A 23,022-nucleotide genomic window follows, 5' to 3' on the forward strand; every position below is an offset into this window, starting at 1 on the left:
AAGACTCTACAATTTCTGAATATTTAGCTATTCTTACCTACTGTTACATTGGGAACTGTGTAACGATAGGCAGGGACTTGTTTTGGAAAAACAGATACAGTACTGAACAGAGGGTTCCGGTATGAATGGTCGACCATGTTATGGTCGACAGTCATTAGGTCGACCACTATTGGTCAACATTGACATGGTCGACATGGACACATGGTCGACACATGAAAGGTCGACACATGAAAAGGTCGACATGCGTTTAACTTTTTTGTGTCGTTTTTTGCGTAAAGTCACTGGGAACCCCAATTAGTGCACCGCGTCCCCTCGCATGGCTCGCTTCGCTCGCCATGCTTCGGGCATGGTGCCTTCGCTTTGCTCGGCACAGATTACCGTTCCAGTCGTAGTCCACGTGGATCGTAAAGTATGGAAAAGTTCCCCAAAAGAAAAAAAAAGTTAAAAATGCATGTCGACCATGTGTCCATGTCGACCATGTCAATGTCGACCAATAGTGGTCGACCTAATGACTGTCGACCATAACATGGTCGACCATCTGAACGGATACCGAACAGAGGATGTAAGGAGGTTCTGTAGTAACATTGCTTGTTATGCTTTTACAATGCAAACCAGTTATCACATTTTTTATTTTTGCTCATAAATGAGTGTGTAGTGCATCACACAGAAACATAACCCCTATGGGTCAATTACATCTAAATCAGAAACAAAAAAAATGGCCACAAAAGCGTAGCATATTCGTTTTCAGTTTAAAGTTTGAAAGTTTTGATAGGCAAGTACTCGAAAACTATTAAATTGCTATGACCCTGTCGACCTAATGCATGTCTACCATTAGTGGTAGACCTATTGACTGTAGACCTTTTTAGTTTAGATCTATAGTCTGGATACCACTGTAAATGTCACCAGATGACCTTGCCCCACCAGGCGATCACAGATATATTTGTTTTACTGACTTGGAATATTCGGTGGTTACTCATCCCTGAGCAACCCGAGTGGGCTTACTTCATCATTCCTAGGGATTCCCTCTCTCCATCAGTCACTGCCTATTGCTGACTCAAACCACTGCGCAGTGGGTGGGTAACTCGCTGCCAGCCTCAGGTTCCTACACTGGCACTTGGAACCACTTCTCCTAGGCTCCTACAGCCAGCACTTGGAACCACCTACTTCTGGGTATGTGTGTACAACACTTCCTGGGTAGTGTTGACTAATTCCCACTGGTCCTTCAACATGGACCAGTCTGCATTGGTACTAGCTGGCAGAGGACTTGAGCTTGAAGACACTGGGCTCAATCCAGAATAGCTCTAGACCGGTACAGCATTTTGCTCAGTTATGGTGGTCACGGGATACAGCAGAGGAAGAGGTCTTGAAGCAAGTAGGGGGGGTCATTCCGAGTCGATCATAGCTGTGATAAATTTAGCACAGCTACGATCAGGCACTCAAGACATGCGGGGGGACGCCCAGCACAGGGCTAGGCCGCCCCTTCCCCGCAGAAATGCAAAAGAATCGCACAGCGGCGATGCTTTTGCATCTCAGGAGTTACTCCCGGCCAGCGCAGCTCCTGCGGATGGCCGGGAGAACCTCTTCGCTGCCCCGGGTCGCAGTCTGGCCACGCCTGCTTTGGCCGGACCGCGCCCCCCTAAACGGTGGCTTAACGCCGCCGTCCAGCCCCCTCCCGCCCAGTGACCGCGTCTGCCTCAGAGGCGATCGCTAGGCAACGACGGCTGGCATGCACCGGCGCACTGTGGCGCCGGCGCAGTTCCGACCCGATCGCAGCGCTGTGATAATGTTAATTGCTCCACAGCCTACAAGATGTTACAGAAGTCTCAGAGTCAGAGGATATCTACTTTCTGGGCTCGCAGGCCTTGTTTTATAGCAAGGGACACAACATAACAGGCCCCCTGACCTCTCACAAAAATATAAATAAATCCATCTTGCAATTCAAAAGTGCCATCATTTCAAAAAAGAAAAAAAAAAAAAAAAACATCCAGTGAATGTATATAGTCGTAAAAATATACAGCACCACAAGAAAATCCAGTTTGCTGTGATCTTCGTGCAGTCAGCTTGGTCACAGGCAGCAACTTAATGAGATTGGATCCAAAGACTCGAAGATACTGCATATATGAGGTGTGTTCTGGGAATGTGCCATTTTCCAGCAGTTAACATCACTGGAACTGATTCATATCTTCACAGCTAATTAGTACTGTAGGAAGGTTCTACTATAACACCACATTACTTCCAATACTGGATATTCCATTAACAAGGATTAACTTCTCTAATGCCTCCAGCCACACACCACAGTGAGTCCTGCATCCACTTGGGTATAGTGATTCAAACCAGCACTAAAAAATATTTATAATTCTTGTTTGCAATTGATTTATTTCAGTTTCCTATATTGAGTGTGATGTCACTTATTTCTAGAATTATGCCTGTATTTTCTCAGCGGAACGGCGGCGTTTGGCCTCAGTTTCGGGGGCGCGGTCCGCCCAACGCAGGCGTGGCCGGACTGAACGGGGGGCGGACAGCAGTGGCTGCGCGACGTCACACGCAGCCGCTATGGGCCGGGGAGCGATGAGTAGCACGCTAAACCTGCGCTGGTCGGGAGCTACTCTTGAAGTGCAAGGGCATTGCTGCTGTGCGATGCCTTTGCACTTCTGTGGGGGTGGGGGGGCCGGCACTGACATGTGGGGCGGGATAGCCCTGTGCTGGGCGTCCCCCCGCATGTCAGTGTGAATGATCGTAGCTGTGCTAAATTTAGCACAGCTACGATCATCTCGGAATGACCCCCAATATCCCTTATGGACTACGAGAAAAGGATTTACCGGTAGGTAATTAAAATACTATTTTCTCCAGCATCCATAAGGGATACTGGGGTTCACTTAGTACGATGGGGACGTCCCAAAGCTTCCAGAACTAGCGGGAATGTGCAGAGACGCCTGAAGCACCGCCTGCCCAAACTGGGTATCCTCTTTGGCCGGGGTATCAAATCTGTAGAACTTCACAAAGGTGTTCTTCCCTGACCAGGTAGCAGCTCGGCATAGTTACAAAGCTGAGACACCACGGGCAGCCGGCCAGGAAGAGCCCACCGATCTTGTAGAGTGGGCCTTCAGAGACTGTGGAACAGGTAAGGTTGCCGACACATAGGCCTGTAGGATAGTAAGCCTAAGCCAACAAGCAATGGACTGCTTTGAAGCAGGGCAACCCTTTTTCTGCGCATCATATAGCACGAACAAAGAATCCGTATTTCTGATCCAAGCTGTCCTCTTGACATAGATCTTCAAGGCTCGCACAGCATCCAAGGCCTCCGGAGGAGCAGAAGTGCTAGAACTTGACAGAACCACAATAGGTTGATTCAAGTGGAACGCAGAGATGACCTTTGGCAGGAACTGCTGCCTAGTTCTGAGCTCCGCTCTGTCCTCTTAAAAGACCAAGTAGGGACTTTCACACGATAAGGCCCCCAATTCTGAGACACACCTAGCAGAAGCTAGGGCCACCGTCTTCCACGTGAGGTACTTGTCTTCTACCTTCATCAGAGGTTCAAAACAGGAGGACTGTAGAAATTCCAACACTACATTCAAATCCCAGGGTGTCGTGGGCGGCACAAAAGGAGGTTGTATGTGAAGTACCCCTTGCAAGAAGGTCTGAACTTCTGGCAACACTGTCCATTTCTTCTGGAAGTAAATTGAGAGAGCTGAAATTAAGACCCTAATGGAACCCAGACGTAAGCTCTTATCCACACCAGCCTGCAGGAAACTTAGGAAACGTCCCAAGCGGAACTCCGCAGGTGGATACGCGTGTTCTTCGCACCAAGAGACATCTTCTCCAGATATGATAGTGTTTTGACGTCACAGGTTTCCTGGCCTGAACCATGATAGCAATAAACTTTTTGGAAAGGCCCTTGTGAGCTAGCATATTCCGCTCAACCTCCATGCCGTCAAACGAAGTCGTCGTAAGGCCAGACAGACGAATGGTCCTTGTTAAAGAAGATCTCTTCTCAGTGGCAGAGGCCAAGGGTCTTCGACGGACATGTCTAGAAGATCCGTGTACCACGCCCTCCGGGGCCACTCCGTGGCAATCAGAATTGCCTGGACTCCTTGTTTCCCAATTCGCTTTAGCACCCTTGGGAGCAATGGAATCGGAGGAAACAGGTAGACCAGCCGGTAAGGCCAAGGTGACGTCTGTGCATCTTCTGCCCTCGCCTGAGGGTCCCTGGTTCGTGAGCAATACCAACAAAGCTTCTTGTTGAGACGAGAAGCCATCATGTCTATTTCTGGGCAGCCCCACCGGTCGATGATCTGCTGAAACGCCTGATGGTGGAGCCCCCACTCTCCCAGGGGAAGATCATGACGACTCAAGAAGTCCGCTTCCCAGTTGTCTACTCCCAGAATGAAGATTGAGGACATTGCTCTTGCATTTCTTTCCTCCCAGAGGAGTATCTTTGACACCTCTCACATGCAGGCCCTGCTTTTTGCTGACTGAACTTGGATCACGTGATCTCTGAGTAGAGGAGAGGCCTGAATCAGAGCATTGTAGATCGCCCGAAGTTCCAGAATGTTGATCGAAAGTAGGGCTTCGTGGGCTGACCACCTGTCCTGGAACTGAACCCCCTGGGTGACAGCTCTCCATCCTTTCAGACTCGCATCTGTCGTGAGGAGGATCCAATCCTGAATCCCAATACTTCGACCTTCCAGTAGGTTGGAGGACTGCAGCCACCACAGGAGGGAAATCCTGGCCTAAGGTGACAGCCGTATTATCCGGTGCATCTGAAGATGCGATCCGGACCACTTGCTCAGAAGATCCAATTGAAATGTTCTGGCATGGAACTTTCCATACTGGATCGCCTTGTATGAGGCTACCACCTTCTCCAACAATCTTATGCAAAGATGGATGGATATTCAATCAGACCAGAGAACCATTCCGACCATCTCCTGAAGTGTTATCGCTTTGTACTCTGGGAGGAACACTTTCTGGGCCACAGTATACAGCAACATTCTCCCAGGAACAGGAGCCGCTGAGCTGGCTCCAAGTGGGACTTCTGTAAATTGAGGATCCACCCATGGTGTGACAGAAGTTGGATAGTGCGGTCTATATGGAGCAATAAAAGCTCCCTGGATCTCGCTTTTATCAAGAGATCGTCCAGATAAGGGACAACATTGACCCCCTGGACCCGGAATTGGAACATCATCTCCGCCATCACCTTCATGAACACCCTCGGAGCTGTGGACAGGTCGAAGGGTAGCACCTGGAACTGGCAGTGGTCGTTCAGCAGGGCAAACCTCAGGTAAGCCTGCTCGCAAGGATTCCATCTTGAATTTGAAAACCTTTAGGTAAGGGTTCCAGGATTTCAGATTCAAAATGGGGCTTACCGAACTGTCCGGTTTCAGTACCACGAACAGGTTGGAGTAGTAACACTTTCCCTGTTGTCGCAGTGGCACTGGAACAATGACTTGGGACTGGACCAATTTTAGGATGACGTGTTGCAGCATAACACGCATATTCTTCAAAGCTGGTAAGCTTGATTTGAAAAATCGTTGGGGAGGAGCGCCGTCGAACTCCAGCTTGTAGCCCTGAGAAATTAGGTCCTTTACCCAGGTATCCTGGCAGGAGCTTTCCCAGATGCGGCTGAAGTGACACAGCCGAGCTCCCACCTCGAGATCCCCTCGGGGTGGGTGGGCACAGTCATGCTGAGGCCTAAGTGGAAGCTGAACTGGTACTCTCCTGAGAATGTGCTATTGCTGGTTTTCTTGTCTTACCTCTGGTGCCCCTAGCCGCATTGTAGGCACCTCTGGCCCCAGATCTAAATCTGTTAGACCAAAAGGACTTGTTAGACGCCCCCGGGTAGGAACGTCTAGCCGGCGGGGCCCCAGAGGGGAGAAACATGGATTTCCCCGCAGTAACTTTAGAAATCCACATATCCAATTCCACCCCAAAAAGCCAATCCCTTGAAAAAGGGAGAGACTCTACACTGTGCTTGGGACTCTGCCTCCGCTATCCACTGACGCAACCACAAAGCTCTGCTGACACTGCCATAGAGTGGTCCTAGCATTAATATTGCCCATCTCCTTGAAAGAGTCACACAGGACGCGTGCAGTGTCCTGAATGTGCTTTAGGAGAGTCACTGTAGTGACCAGGGACATATCCCCTGAGAGGCCCTCCTGAATTTGAGTAGCCTACGTATGAATGGTATGAGTCATCTAGCAACCTGCTATGGCTGGTCTTTGCAATATACCTGCTGCTGTGTAGACAGACTTCAGTGTAGTCTCTATTTTTCTATCCCCAGGGTCCTTTATGGTAAAGGAGCCCGGAGGTGGCAGCACCACCTTTTTAGATAGGCGAGAGACTGATACGTCAACAGCTGGGGGTTCTTCCCAGAATTTCCTGCCTTCAGGTGCAAATGGGAAAAAGTGTGCAAAAACCGTGTTGACACTTGGTATTTTTTATCTGGATTTTTCCAGGCTATCTTAAACAGGTCATCTAACTCTGCAGAATCAGGGAAAGTGACACAGAGTTTGTTCTAAGAAAAACGACTGCTGTGCTGCAGCATCCTCTAGAGGGAGTTTTAACACGTCCCATATAGCTAGAATGAATGATTCAATACCCTGTGTAGAAGGAGAATCCCAAGTAACAGGATCCAATTCCTCCCCCTCCTCCTGTATCTCCTCATCAGAGTCTGAGAGTAAAGCAGGTAACCCACGCTTTTGGGGTCCTGATCTGGAGAGGAAGGCTGTGGAACATCTGCCCTTGCAGCTACTATAGGTCTGCAACAGCCTGTTGCAGTTGTTGAGTTTTTTTGAGTATTAGCAGTGGGCTGAGATGATATATCTGACTTCATGGATTTTATGGCACCTAGCCAGGAAGCCTCCTGATGCTCCCCCCTGCCCCCTCACTGAGTTGTGAGGACTGGCTGCTGTCACAAAGGGGCAGCGGCGGCCACCGCGTTTACCTCTCCGCTGTGTGCTCCGTCGCTGGGCCAGTGATGTGTCGGCCGTCACGTGACCGCAGCGGCCAATAGGAACAGAGCGGGAAGTTTAAAGGGAGACGCCGGGCAAAGCTCCGGTGCCCGAGTATTGTCGCTTCACAGCTGTTTCCAAGCTCACACTGCAGTTCAGGAAGGAGTGTTCTCTAGCCCATCGTGTTCCCAGTCTCCAGCAGTGCAAGGGTGTTCCCAGTCTCCAGCAGTGCAAGGGTGTTCCCAGTCTCCAGCAGTGCAAGGGTGTTCCCAGTCTCCAGCAGTGCAAGGGTGAAGTGTGTTCCCAGTCTCCAGCATTGCGAGTGCGATTTCAGTTCTCACAGACATACAGAGTTCTTCAGCGTCGTTCTCAAATCATTCGTTTCTTCCGAGTTCTTCAGCGTCGTTCTCAAATCATCATTTGTTTCTTCATACAGAGTTCTTCAGCATCGTTCTCAAATCATCATTCTTTTCTTCATTCAGAGTTCTTCAGCACCGCTTTCAAGTCAATCCTTCTTCATTCCGTGATCCCAACATTGTTCATTCATTATCACCCATTTCCTTCCGTGGTTTCTGGCACTGTTCTCAAGTATCTATTATTAATAAAGCTGCATGAGGAAAACCTACATCCGTCCGTCTTTATTGTGACCCAGCTGCGGTTCCTCTTCCCGAAAATCGGAAGAATCCCTGAGTACCCAATTCTCCAGCTCAGTGACCGTTGCATTGTTCACATGATATGGAACCAGATGTAGAGGGAGAGAATCTGGTGTGACATTCACTGCATAATTGGTGTTTTACCATGTTTTCAGTAAACAACACTTACCTACACATACACACTGACAAGTAATATAATAGCAAGCCTGCACTTACTGTATGTGAGAGAGAGACAGAGAAGGGAACAGCACACCCAAGCTAAACAGCCTCAGTGAGGCTGCAAGCTGTTATATCACGGTGTAACACCAGAGTATTAGTATTAGTCCTTTTCAGGACACAGATTGTGTACAATAGCGGCTCTCCCCCTTTGCTATACCCTGTACCAGTTTTGCAGCGTTATCTTGAGTGTCTGGATGAGCAGTGTGTGCCTGCTGCTGCAGCTGTAAGCAGAGGAAGGCACCAAAACGCAGCTGGTCCCACGCTGAGGAAGCTCAGCCCCCTGTAATAGCACCGGAGTTTCAGTGATATTTATACTGGCAAAATCTCCCTATAAGTGTAAAACATCACAGCAAGTGCTAGTTTTCGCAACCGCTACCAGTGTACACAAGGGGTCTATAGCGGCTCCCCCCCCAGGAGGGTCCCGTATGCAGCCCCTGCGTCTTTGCCGCACCAATAACTGGGGGAACCCCCTAGTAGGGCCCCCGGTTTGTACTCACCACTGTCGTCACCTTCAGGCTACTGTTAGGGGTGTGCGGCATGTTGCGATTGTGACCGCTAAGGCGCAGTGCCCCGTTGTACAACAACCTCTCAGGACAGTGGTCCTGCAGCGGGGAAGCGGCTCCGACACCTTACAGAGGCCGGTGACCTTCCCCCCGCCTAACTCCCACGGTGCAGGTATGCTGTTGCCCAAAGAGCATACCGAAAATAATAGTTTTAAAAGAACCTGAAGAAAACTCTCTGGAGCTCCACAGTGTGCATCCTCTCCTGAGGGCACTTTTTCTAAACTGCCTGTGGGAGGGGGCATAGAGGGGAGGAGCCAGCACACCCAGTTGAAGAAATTTAAAGTGCATCGGCTCCTCTGGACCCAGTCTATACCCTCATCGTACTAATTCCCCAATATCCCTTATGGATGCTAGAGAAAAACAACAGACAAATTCGTTATTTTTACTATTTCTATTGTTTTTCCATATAGGGGGTATTCAATTGGTGTCGGTTTTTCCGACAGTCGGAAAAAAAGCACTTTGACAGTTTTTAGGTCGAATATGCATTCGACCTATTCAATGAAAAAGTGCCGTTTTATTTAACTGTCGAAAGGACCGGTACTTGTCGGAGAACACGTGGATCGGCGAGTTACTCGCCGATCCACCTGTTTTTGTCGAAAACGCGTCTGTTTTCAACAGTTTGCTGCTGATGTAGATTTTACTTGTTATCAAGTCGAATCTGCATTGTCGGAATGCTGGCCGTAAACGGCCGGCATTTAATAGTGACATGTCGTATCCTCTCCGTCCCAGTGGATCCGACTTCAATTGAATATATAGAGTGCCTATTGTTACACAGTGCTGTACAAAATATGTAATAATTCACATCAGTCCTTATCCCACTGTAGTCAGAAGCCAATTAAACTGCAGTATGTATTTGAACTGTGTTAAGGAATCTGTGCAAACACTGAAGAACAGCACACAGTAAGCACCCTGGTTGGAACAGAACCCATAATCATAGAATTGCAAGGCTGCAGTGATAGCCACTGTGCAATAATGCTCCAGGCAACATATAAGACACGAGAAGCTAGGAACACTTTGAGGAGGATATTTTTTAAAACTGGTGTAGAGAAAATAGGATTTTAATTACCTACCGGTAAATCCTTTTCTCGTAGTCCGTAGAGAATACTGGGGTCCATATAGTACCATGGGGGTATAGATGGGTCCTTTGGGAGCCACTGGCACTTTAAGAGTTTAATAGTGCTGGCTGACTCCTCCCTCTATGCCTCTCCTACCAGACTCAGTCTAGAAACTGTGCCCGAGGAGACGGACAAACTTTGAGAGAAAGAAATACACAGATAGTGGTCAGATTCACACCAGCTCACACATAACAAAAGGAAAGCCAAGCTAACCAACTTGGAACAATTCAGCAACGGCTGAACAACAATACTGAACCAAGGAACAATGCAGGAATATGAAGCACTGGGCGGGCGCCCAGCATCCTCTACGGACTACGAGAAAAGGATTTACCGGTAGGTAATTAAAATCCTATTTTCTCTTACGTCCTAGAGGATGCTGGGGTCCATTTAGTACCATGGGGATGTACCAAAGCTCCCAGTACGGGAGGGAGAGTGCTGAGGTTCCTGCAGAACAGATTGACCAAACTTTTGGTCCTCAGAGGCCAAAGTATCGAACTTGTAAAACTTAGCAAACGTGTTCGACCCTGACCAAGTAGCTGCTCGGCAAAGTACTGTAAAGCCGAGACACCCCGGGCAGCCGCCCAGGAAGAACCCACTTTACAAGTAGAGTGGGCCTTAACCGATTTTGGACACGGCAAGCTTGCTGGATAATAAACCTGATCCAACGAGAAATCGTCTGCTCAAAAGCAGGACACCCAACCTTGTTGGGATCATAAAGGACGAACAAAAGCGTACGATTTCCTGTGGCGAGAGGTTCTCTTCACATAAATCTTCAAAGCCCTCACTACATCCAAGGACTTTGAGGTAATTGAGGAGTCAGTAGCCACTGGCACCACAATAGGTTGGTTGATATGAAAAGCAGACACAACCTTAGGAAGAAATTGCTGACGTGTTCTGAGTTCAGCCCTATCTTCATGGAAAATCAAATAGGGGCTCTTGCAAGACAAAGTCCCCAATTCAGACACACGTCTAGCAGATGCCAATGCCAACAGTGTGACTGCCTTCCAAGTAAGAAACTTGAGGTCCACCTCCTGCATAGGTTTGTACCAATCCGATTGCAGGAACTGCAGTACCACAATAAGGAGGCACAAAGGGAGGTTGGATGTGCAGTACCCCTTTAAAGAAAGTCTGAACCTCAGGGAAGGCAGCCAATTGTTTCTGGAAGAAAATGGACAAGGCCGAAATCTGGACTTTAATGGAGCCCAAGCGTAGGCCCACATCCACACCAGCCTACAGAAAGAGGAGAAACAGTCCTAGTTGAAACTCCACCGTTGGATACTTCTTGGATTCACACCAAGACACATACGTTTTCCAAATCCGATGGTAATGTTTAGATGTTACTCCCTTCCTAGCCTGTATCAGGGTAGGAATGAACTTTTCCGGAATGCCCTTCCGAGCTAAGATCTGGCGTTCAACCTCCATGCCGTCAAACGTAGCCGCGATAAGTCTTGATAGGCGAACGGCCCCTGTTGAAGAAGGTCCTCGCGAAGAGGAAGAGGCCTCGGATCCTCCAGGAGTAACTCCAGAACATCTGCGTACCAAGCCCTCCTTGGCCAGTCCGGAACAATGAGGATCGCTTGAACTCTTGTTCTTTTTATTAGTTTGAGAATTCTTGCGATGAGTAGAAGTGGAGGGAACATATACACTGAGTGGAACATCCTGGAAGTTACCAGTGCGTCCACCGCCACGGCCTGTGGGTCTCTCGACCTGGAGCAGTACCTGCGAAGCTTCTTGATGAGGTGAGAGGCCATCATGTCTACCTGAGGTACACCCCAAAGGCTTGTCACCACCTCGAACACCTCCGGGTGGAGGCACCATTCTCCTGGATGGAGATCGTGTCTGCTGAGGAAGTCCGTTACCCAGTTGTCCACTCCCGAAATGAAGATTGCTGATAGCGCCACCGCGCACTTTTCTGCCCAGAGGAGGATTCTTGTTACCTCTGTCAGTGCCACTCTGCTCTTCGTGCCGCCCTGTCACTTTATGTAGGACACTGCCGTCACATTGTCCGACTGAACCTGAATGGCCTGATCCTGCAGAAGATGTGTCGCTTGTAGAAGGCCGTTGTATACGGCCCTTAGTTCCAGAATGTTTATCGGAGGGATGGATTCCAGACTTGACCACTTTCCTTGGAAAGTTTCCCCTTGGGTGACTGCTCCCCAACCTCTGAGACTTGCATTCGTTGTTAGAAGGATCCAATTCTGAATCCCGAACCTGCGGCCCTCGAGTAGGTGAGAAGTTTGCAGCCACCAGAGGAGTGAAATTCTGGCTTTCAGCGACAGGCGTATCCGCTGGTGCATGTGAAGATGTGATCCTGACCACTTGTCTTCCGTACTGAAAAGTCTCGTAGGAGGCTACCATCTTCCCCAGTAGGCGAATGCACTGATGATCAGATACCCGAGCTAGCTTCAGGACATCCCATACCATTGATTGGATCACCAACACTTTCTCCACCGGTAGAAATACTCTCTGCACTGCCGTGTAGAGTATCATCCCCAGGAAGGGTAGTCTTCTTGTCGGTTCCAATTTTGACTTTGGGAGGTTCAGGATCCACCCATGATCCTGGAGTAGTCGAGTTGAGAGAGCAATACTCTGCAACAACCTCTCCCTGGAAGACGCTTTTATCAGGAGATCGTCCAGATATGGAATTATGTTCACTCCCTGCTTGCGGAGGAGTAGCATCATCTCTGCCATGACCTTGGTGAACACTCTCGGTGCTGTGGAGAGGCCAAACGGCAGCGCTTGGAACTGATAGTGACAATCCAGCAGCGCAAATCTGAGATAAGCCTGGTGAGGCGGCCAGATCGGAATGTGAAGGTACGCATGCTTGATATCCAGGGATACTAGGAACTCCCCTTCCTCCAAACCTGATATCACCGCTCTCAGAGATTCCATCTTGAATGTGAATTCCCTTAAGTAGGGGTTCAATGATTTTAGGTTTAAAATCGGCTTTACCGAACCATCCGGTTTCGGCACCACAAACAGGTTGGAATAATAACCCCTGTGGTGTAGAGTAGGTGGAACTGGGACAATAACATCTGTTTTGACCAATTTTTGAATGGCTTCCTGTAGGATAGCACTTTCTGTCAGCGAAACTGGTAAGCCTGATTTGCAGAATCTGTGAGGTGGGAGTTCCTGAAACTCCAGTCTGTAGCCCTGGGTAACAATTTCCGTCACCCAGGGGTCTAGGCCTGATGACGCCCAGATGTGACTGAAATTTTTTAGTCTTGCTCCCACCTGCCCGATCCCTAGGCTGGGAAGTCCACGGTCATGCTGACGATTTGGAGGAGACAGAACCTGGTTTCTGTTCCTGAGAACCTGTTGGTGCAGGTTTTCTGGATTTTCCCCGACCACCCCTAAAGACAGTGGAAGGGCATTTGGATTTTTTTAAATTGTGCGGTCCGAAAGGACTGCAGTGTGGATGTAGGAAAAGATTTCCTAGTCGGTGGAGCTGTTGAGGTTAAAAAGGTTGACTTACCCGCAGTTGCCGTGGAAATCCACGCATCCAATGCGTCCCCAAACAGGGCCTGACCTGTGAAGGGTAGGTTCTTCACACTATTCTTGGATTCTGCATCCGCAGTCCATTGGCGTAGCCAGAGTCCTCTGCGTGCTTATACCGCCACGGTAGTAGTCCTTGCATTCAGCATTCCAAGGTCTTTCATGGCCTCCACCATGAACCCAGCAGAATCCTGTATGTGACGCAAAAAAAAATAAAAAAATCAATGTCACACCTATCCATAGAATCTAAGTCCTCTAGTAATGTGCCGGACCACTTTACTATGGCTTTAGAAAACAAACGCACAAGCAATAGTGGGTCTTAAAGCCACGCCTGTAGCAGTGTATATAGATTTGAGCATAGTCTCAATCTTGCGGTCAGCCGGCTCCTGTAGGGCAGTTGAACCAGGGACAGGTAAAACCACCTTTTTAGACAAGCTAGATACAGAAGCGTCTACTATAGGTGGAGTTTCCCATTTCTTCCTATCCTCTTCAGGGAAAGGAAAAGCAATGATAATTCTTTTAGGGATCTGGAACTTTTTCTCTGGATTTTCCCAGGATTTTTCAAATAAAGAGTTCAGCTCTTTAGGAGCAAAGAAAGTGAGAGAGGATTTCTTATTTTCTGTAAAATAAGATTCTTCTTCCGGCTCAGATACCTTCTCAGTAATATGCAAAACATCCCTAATGGTTTCAATCATCAACTGCACACCTTTAGCAAGGGATGCATCCCCCCCTGCATATCCCCATCACTGTCTCCTGTATCAGAGTTGGTAGCAGTGTCAACTTGCATTATTTGGGCAAGTGTACGTTTCTTAGGGTATGTAGGTGGGGTATGAGAGGGAGTAGGAGCTGAATGCTTCCTCAAAAACTGTGTTTCTTTCTCATTATGTGACATCCTAGATGAAATCTGTGATATCCTTCCCCTTACAAAATCCATCCATGGGGGCTCGGATTCGACAGGTTGGGAAAGCACATTGCAGTCCTGAGTACATGGGATAGACTCTTAAGGAGAAGATACACACTCTGCAGCACAGGATACAGAGCCCTTAGATATGGATAAATGCGCACACACACACACACAGGAAAATGTCAGATACAGTTTTCCCAGAGTACCTTCAGAGAGTCACAGAGTATAAGGAGCCAGCCACACAGCGCCCCAGTAGGCAGTTAATACACAGCTAAAAAATAAGAATTTACTTACCGATAATTCTATTTCTCGGAGTCCGTAGTGGATGCTGGGGTTCCTGAAAGGACCATGGGGAATAGCGGCTCCGCAGGAGACAGGGCACAAAAGTAAAGCTTTCCGATCAGGTGGTGTGCACTGGCTCCTCCCCCTATGACCCTCCTCCAAGCCAGTTAGGTACTGTGCCCGGACGAGCGTACACAATAAGGGAGGAATTTTGAATCCCGGGTAAGACTCATACCAGCCACACCAATCACACCGTACAACTTGTGATCAAAACCAGTTAACAGTATGATAACAGAGGAGCCTCTGAAAGATGGCTTCTTAACAATAACCCGAATTAGTTAACAATAACTATGTACAATTATTGCAGATAATCCGCACTTGGGATGGGCGCCCAGCATCCACTACGGACTCCGAGAAATAGAATTATCGGTAAGTAAATTCTTATTTTCTCTATCGTCCTAGTGGATGCTGGGGTTCCTGAAAGGACCATGGGGATTATACCAAAGCTCCCAAACGGGCGGGAGAGTGCGGATGACTCTGCAGCACCGAATGAGAGAACTCCAGGTCCTCCTTAGCCAGAGTATCAAATTTGTAAAATTTTACAAACGTGTTCTCCCCTGACCACGTAGCTGCTCGGCAAAGTTGTAATGCCGAGACCCCTCGGGCAGCCGCCCAAGATGAGCCCACCTTCCTTGTGGAGTGGGCCTTTACAGATTTAGGCTGTGGCAGGCCTGCCACAGAATGTGCAAGTTGGATTGTGCTACAGAACCAACGAGCAATCGTCTGCTTAGACGCAGGAGCACCCATCTTGTTGGGTGCATACAATATAAACAACGAGTCAGATTTTCTGACTCCAGCTGTCCTTGCAATATATATTTTTAATGCTCTGACAACGTCCAGTAACTTGGAGTCCTCCAAGTCACTTGTAGCCGCAGGCACTACAATAGGCTGGTTCAGATGAAATGCTGACACCACCTTAGGGAGAAAATGCGGACGAGTCCGCAGTTCTGCCCTGTCCGAATGGAAAATCAGATATGGGCTTTTGTAAGATAAAGCTGCCAGTTCTGACACTCTCCTGGCCGAAGCCAGGGCTAGTAACATGGTCACTTTCCATGTGAGATATTTTAAATCCACCTTTTTTAGTGGTTCAAACCAATGAGATTTTAGAATTTCCAAAAACACATTGAGATCCCACGGTGCCACTGGAGGCACCACAGGAGGCTGTATATGCAGCACTCCCTTAACAAAAGTCTGGACTTCAGGAACTGAAGCCAATTCTTTTTGAAAGAAAATCGACAGGGCCGAAATTTGAACCTTAATAGATCCCAATTTGAGACCCATAGACAATCCTGATTGCAGGAAATGTAGGAATCGACCCAGTTGAAATTCCTCCGTCGGAGCACTCCGATCCTCGCACCACGCAACATATCTTCGCCAAATGCGGTGATAGTGTTGCACGGTTACTTCCTTCCTTGCTTTAATCAAAGTAGGAATGACTTCTTCCGGCATGCCTTTTTCCTTTAGGATCCGGCGTTCAACCGCCATGCCGTCAAACGCAGCCGCGGTAAGTCTTGAAACAGACAGGGACCCTGCTGAAGCAAGTCCCTCCTTAGAGGTAGAGGCCACGGATCTTCCGTGATCATCTCTTGAAGTTCCGGGTACCAATTCCTTCTTGGCCAATCCGGAACCACTAGTATCGTTCTTACGCCTCTTTGCCGTATAATTCTCAATACTTTTGGTATGAGAGGCAGAGGAGGAAACACATACACCGACTGGTACACCCAAGGCGTTACCAGCGCGTCCACAGCTATTGCCTGCGGATCTCTTGACCTGGCGCAATACCGGTCCAGTTTTTTGTTGAGGCGAGACGCCATCATGTCCACCATTGGTCATTCCCAACGGGTTACCAGCATGTGGAAGACTTCCGGATGAAGTCCCCACTCTCCCGGGTGAAGGTCGTGTCTGCTGAGGAAGTCTGCTTCCCAGTTGTCCACTCCCGGGATGAACACTGCTGACAGTGCTATCACATGATTCTCTGCCCAGCGAAGAATCCTTGCAGCTTCTGCCATTGCACTCCTGCTTCTTGTGCCGCCCTGTCTGTTCACATGGGCGACTGCCGTGATGTTGTCCGACTGGATCAACACCGGTTTTCCTTGAAGCAGAGGTTCTGCCTGGCTTAGAGCATTGTAGATTGCTCTTAGTTCCAGAATGTTTATGTGAAGAGACGTTTCCAGGCTCGTCCACACTCCCTGGAAGTTTCTTCCTTGTGTGACTGCTCCCCAGCCTCTCAGGCTGGCGTCCGTGGTCACCAGGATCCAATCCTGTATGCCGAATCTGCGGCCCTCCAATAGATGAGCACTCTGCAACCACCACAGAAGAGATACCCTTGTCCTTGGAGACAGGGTTATCCGCTGGTGCATCTGAAGATGCGACCCTGACCATTTGTCTAACAGATCCCTCTGGAAAATTCGTGCATGGAATCTGCCGAATGGAATTGCTTCGTAAGAAGCCACCATTTTTCCCAGGACTCTTGTGCATTGATGTACAGACACCTTTCCTGGTTTTAGGAGGTTCCTGACAAGCTCGGACAACTCCTTGGCTTTTTCCTCCGGGAGAAAAACCTTTTTCTGAACCGTGTCCAGAATCATCCCTAGGAACAGCAGACGAGTCTCTAGCTGTTCTCTGGACCTTGCCCTTATTAGGAGATCGTCCAAGTATGGGATAATTAATACGCCTTTTCTTCGAAGAAGAATCATCATCTCGGCCATTACCTTTGTAAAGACCCGAGGTGCCGTGGACAATCCGAACGGCAGCGTCTGAAACTGATAGTGACAGTTTTGTACAACGAACCTGAGGTACCCCTGGTGTGAGGGGTAAATTGGAACGTGGAGGTACGCATCCTTGATGTCCAAGGACACCATAAAGTCCCCTTCTTCCAGGTTCGCTATCACTGCTCTGAGTGACTCCATTTTGAACTTGAACTTCTTTATGTACAGGTTCAAGGACTTCAGATTTAGAATAGGTCTTACCGAGCCGTCCGGCTTTGGTACCACAAATAGAGTGGAATAATACCCCTTTCCCTGTTGTAGAAGAGGTACCTTGACTATCACCTGCTGAGAGTACAGCTTGTGAATGGCTTCCAAAACCGTCTCCCTTTCGGAGGGGGACGTTGGTAAAGCAGACTTCAGGAAACGGCGAGGCGGATCTGTCTCTAGTTCCAACCTGTACCCCTGAGATATTATCTGCAGGATCCAGGGATCTACCTGCGAGTGAGCCCACTGCGCGCTGAAATGCTTGAGACGACCGCCCACCGCCCCCGAGTCCGCTTGAGAAGCCCCAGCGTCATGCTGAGGCTTTTGTAGAAGCGGGGGAGGGCTTCTGTTCCTGGGAAGGAGCTGCCTGTTGGTGTCTCTTCCCCCTTCCTCTGCCTCGTGGCAGATATGAATATCCCTTTGCTCTCTTGTTTTTAAAGGAACGAAAGGACTGCGGTTGAAAAGTCGGTGTCTTTTTCTGTTGGGGAGTAGCTTGAGGTAAAAAGGTGGATTTCCCGGCTGTAGCCGTGGCCACCAAATCTGATAGACCGACTCCAAATAACTCCTCCCCTTTATACGGCAAAACTTCCATATGCCGTTTTGAGTCCGCATCGCCTGACCACTGTCGCGTCCATAAACTTCTTCTGGCCGAAATGGACATAGCACTTACCCGTGATGCCAGTGTGCAGATATCCCTCTGTGCATCACGCATATAAAGAAATGCATCCTTTATTTGCTCTAAAGACAGTAAAACATTGTCCCTATCCAGGGTATCAATATTTTCAATCAGGGACTCTGACCAAACTACTCCAGCACTGCACATCCAGGCTGACGCTATAGCTGGTCGTAGTATAACACCTGTATGTGTGTATATACTTTTTTGGATATTTTCCATCCTCCTATCTGTTGGATCTTTAAGTGCGGCCGTCTCAGGAGAGGGTAACGCCACTTGTTTAGATAAGCGTGTGAGCGCCTTATCCACCCTAGGAGGTGTTTCCCAGCGCGCCCTAACCTCTGACGGGAAAGGGTATAAAGCTAATAACTTCTTTGAAATTAGCATCTTTTTATCGGGGGCAACCCACGCTTCATCACATACATCATTTAGTTCTTCTGATTCAGGAAAAACTATAGGTAGTTTTTTCACACCCCACATAATACCCTGTTTAGTGGTACCAGTAGTATCAGCTAAATGTAACGCCTCCTTCATTGCCAAAATCATATAACGTGTGGCCCTACTGGAAAATACGGTTGATTCGTCACCGTCGCCACTGGAATCAGTGCCTGTGTCTGGGTCTGTGTCGACCGACTGAGGCAAAGGGCGTTTTACAGCCCCTGACGGTGTTTGAGGCGCCTGGACAGGCACTAACTGATTGTCCGGCCGTCTCATGTCGACAAACGACTGCTTTAGCGTGTTGACACTATCCCGTAATTCCATAAATAAAGGCATCCATTCTGGTGTCGACCCCCTAGGAGGTGACATCCCCATATTTGGCAATTGCTCCGCCTCCACACCAATATCGTCCTCATACATGTCGACACACACGTACCGACACACAGCAGACACACAGGGAATGCTCTTAACGAAGACAGGACCCCACTAGCCCTTTGGGGAGACAGAGGGAGAGTTTGCCAGCACACACCAAAAGCGCTATATATGACAGGGATAGCCTTATAATAAGTGCTCCCTGTATAGCTGCTTTTATAATATAATTTTTGCCACTATTTTGCCCCCCCTCTCTTGTTTTACCCTGTTTCTGTAGTGCAGTGCAGGGGAGAGACCTGGGAGCCGTCCTGACCAGCGGAGCTGTGTAAGGAAAATGGCGCTGTGTGCTGAGGAGATAGGCCCCGCCCCTTTTCCGGCGGGCTCGTCTCCCGCTCTTTAGTGTATTCTGGCAGGGGTTAAATATCTCCATATAGCCCCGGAGGCTATATGTGAGGTATTTTTTAGCCAAATAGGTTTTCATTTGCCTCCCAGGGCGCTCCCCTCCCAGCGCCCTGCACCCTCAGTGACTGCCGTGTGAAGTGTGCTGAGAGGAAAATGGCGCACAGCTGCAGTGCTGTGCGCTACCTTTAGAAGACTGAGGAGTCTTCTGCCGCCGATTCTGGACCTCTTCATGTTTCAGCATCTGCAAGGGGGCCGGCGGCGAGGCTCCGGTGACCATCCAGGCTGTACCGGTGATCGTCCCTCTGGAGCTGATGTCCAGTAGCCAAGAAGCCAATCCATCCTGCACGCAGGTGAGTTCACTTCTTCTCCCCTAAGTCCCTCGTTGCAGTGATCCTGTTGCCAGCAGGACTCACTGTAAAATAAAAAACCTAAGCTAAACTTTCTCTAAGCAGCTCTTTAGGAGAGCCACCTAGATTGCACCCTTCTCGGCCGGGCACAAAAATCTAACTGGCTTGGAGGAGGGTCATAGGGGGAGGAGCCAGTGCACACCACCTGATCGGAAAGCTTTACTTTTGTGCCCTGTCTCCTGCGGAGCCGCTATTCCCCATGGTCCTTTCAGGAACCCCAGCATCCACTAGGACGATAGAGAAAAAAAATAAAGGGAACACTTAAACAACACAATGTAACTCCAAGTCAATCACACTTCTGTGAAATCAAACTGTCCACTTAGGAAGCAACACTGATTGACAATCAATTTCACATGCTGTTGTGCAAATGTAATAGACTACAGGTGGAAATTATAGGCAATTAGCAAGACACCCCCAATAAAGGAGTTGTTCTGCAGGTGGTGGCCACAGACCACTTCTCAGCTCCTATGCTTTCTGGCTGATGTTTTGGTCACTTTTGAAAGCTGGCGGTGCTTTCACTCTAGTGGTAGCATGAGACGGAGTCTACAACCCACACAAGTGGCTCAGGTAGTGCAGCTCATCCAGGATGGCACACCAATGCGAGCTGTGGCAAGAAGGTTTGCTGTGTCTGTCAGCGTAGTGTCCAGAGCATGGAAGCTCTACCAGGAGACAGGCCAGTACATCAGGAGACATGGAGGAGGCCATAGGAGGGCAACAGCCCAGCAGTAGGGCCGCTACCTCCGCCTTTGTGCAAGGAGGAACAGGAGGAGCACTGCCAGAGCCCTGCAAAATGACCTCCAGCAAGCCACAAATGTGCATGTTTGAAAAAAGGGGTTGCGAGAAAACCTATTGGGCGCAAGAGAGGGAGTGGGCAGCCTAGGGTACGCCTCAGGGGATTTCCTCTTTCCCCAAAAAATTAGAAATGGCAAAAAGTGGGGTGGTGTAGCCGTGGCGCCCTCTTTCAGTGGTGAGGTGTCACATCAGGAACTCGAACCCTTCATCCACTGGACATCTGCCTTTGTGACCAAGCTTTGGAGCCAGAGCAGGGTGAAGTCTGGACCACTCTGCTTTTTATTAACACCTGCGGCTCCTTAGCTACCACTCCGGTATGCTTTCCATTTTGTTTGAATTGGTAAATTGAGCTGTTTTGAATACTCATCCATATCCATCGAGGGGTTTATAACCTGTCAGTAAGCCTTGGAGCCCAAGCAGGGTGTATCAATCAACCATCCTGCTTCCTGTAACACCTGTGGCTCCAAGCTTACCATTTTGGTATGCTTTTATTTGTATCCATGTGATAAATGTTATGTTATTAAATTATGTTTTATTGAAAACACCAGTATTCAGACCAATATAACATCATCGGATTCACTATCCAACAACTTAGGTGATCATTGCTTTGGTCACGACACCTCACCACTGAGAGAGGGCGCCACGGCTACACCACCCCACTTTTTGCCATTACAAATGTGCATGTGTCTACTCAAACGATCAGAAACAGACTCCATGAGGGTGGTATGAGTGCCCGACGTCCACAGGTTGGGGTTGTGCTTACAGCCCAACACCGTGCAGGACATTTGGCATTTGCCAGAGAACACCAAGATTGGCAAATTCGCCACTGGCGCCCTGTGCTCTTCACAGATGAAAGCAGGTTCTCACTGAACACGTGACAGAGTCTGGAGATGCCAAGGAGAATGTTCTGCTGCCTGCAAAATTCCCCAGCATGACCGGTTTGGCAGTGGGTCAGTAATGGTGTGGGGTGGCATTTCTTTGGGGGGCCGCACAGCCCTCCATGTGCTCGCCAGAGATAGCCTGACTGCCATTAGGTACCGAGATGAGATCCTCAGACCCCTTGTGAGACCATATGCTGGTGCGGTTGGCCCCGGGTTCCTCCTAATGCAAGACAATGCTAGACCTCATGTGGCTGGAGTGTGTCAGCAGTTCCTGCAAGACGAAGGCATTGATGCTATGGACTGGCCCGCCTGTTCCCCAGACCTGAATCCAATTGAGCACATCTGGGACATCATGTCTCGCTCCATCCACCAACGCCACGTTGCACCACAGACTGTCCAGGAGTTGGCGGATGCATTGGTCCAGGTCTGGGAGGAGATCCCTCAGGAGACCATCCGCCACCTCATCAGGAGCATGCCCAGGTGTAGTAGGGAGGTCATACAGGCACGTGGAGGCCACACGCACTACTGAGCCTCATTTTGACTTGTTTTAAGGACATTACATCAAAGTTGGATCAGCCTGTAGTGTGTTTTTCCACTTTAATTTTGAGTGTGACTCCAAATCCAGACGTCCATGGGTTAACAAATTTGATTTCCATTGATAATTTTTGTGTGATTTTGTTGTCAGCATATTCAACTATGTAAAGAACAAAGTATTTAATAAGAATATTTCATTCATTCAGATCTAGGATGTGTTATTTTAGTGTTCCCTTTATTTTTTTGAGCAGTGTATAATAAACGGCCAGTGCTGACCTAGTAACCTTAATAGGATAAACAGTTGTTATAACACTCACCCCACCCCCCCACGTCTATAACACCCTGGTACTGCAGAGGTATGCTGGAGTTATGAGGAGGGCAGCGCTCGCTGTCAGCGTCTCATCTGTGTGATCTGCAGGGAGAAAATGGCGCTGGTGAGTGCTGGATCCGCTCTGAGATGAAGCCCCACCCCCTGTAATGGCGCGTCTTCCCGCACTTAATGGATTATACTGGCATGAGGTTTTGTGCTGCTAACAGCGGGATTAGCCCCTGTTAGCATATTTGACCAGTGTAGGGTATATGCACTGGGCCAGGACGCCCCTCACACCGCCGTACACCAAGTGACACTGAGCCTTTCGGAGCGCAGCCTGTCAGAGCTGCGCTCCCACCCTTGTTCCGCCAATCCCGCCGGCGTCCTACTCGCCACTCTTCTTTCTTCTGGCTCTGTTAGGGGGTCGCGGCCGTGCTGCGGGAGTGAGCGGTCGCCTCGTGGGCTTGCGATCCGCACCCTCAGGAGCTCGGTGTCCTGTCAGCGGAGATTGAGAACCATTAACTTCTAGAGTTGGTTCCTACTCCCCCCCCCCCCTAAGTCCCACATAGCAGGGAGGCTGTTGCCAGCAGCCTGCCTGTACCTAACTAATCTCAGAAAATAATAAAACTAAGAGCTTCCCTAGCTGTGACCGGCTCCTCCGGGCACATTTTCTAAACTGAGTCTGGCAGGAGGGGCATAGAGGGAGGAGCCAGCCCACACTATTAAACTCTTAAAGTGCCAGTGGCTCCCAAAGGACCCGTCTATACCCCATGGTACTAAATGGACCCCAGCAACCTCTAGGACGTAAGAGAAAAGGAGATGGTGCATTTAATTTAGGTGATTATAATTATTATACAGTAGATTTGAAAGGTAAGGCAAACATCTGCTTTGTTACTATGAGCAACACCACTTTAATCTTAGCCCTACATTTCATCAAGGTCTCCATTTTCGTTTAAAAAAAACAACTTTAGCGCATGTTAGATAAATACCATGAAGAGGTCTC

General features: G+C 49.0%; 1 protein-coding gene and 1 long non-coding RNA gene across 3 annotated transcripts in view; one reads left to right on the forward strand and one right to left on the reverse strand.

Annotated features, from left to right (window-relative positions):
* Positions 1–23,022, forward strand: part of LOC135051347 (uncharacterized) — a 182,084-nt gene that overhangs the window by 48,240 nt on the left and 110,822 nt on the right. The window lies entirely within an intron of this gene.
* The window catches only part of LOC135049940 (uncharacterized), a 78,675-nt gene that overhangs the window by 24,577 nt on the left and 31,076 nt on the right, over positions 1–23,022 (reverse strand). The gene's annotated exons all lie outside the window — the stretch shown is intronic.

The sequence above is a fragment of the Pseudophryne corroboree genome, chromosome 2 (genome assembly GCF_028390025.1).
Source record: "Pseudophryne corroboree isolate aPseCor3 chromosome 2, aPseCor3.hap2, whole genome shotgun sequence".
NCBI classification, from domain to species: domain Eukaryota; kingdom Metazoa; phylum Chordata; class Amphibia; order Anura; family Myobatrachidae; genus Pseudophryne; species Pseudophryne corroboree.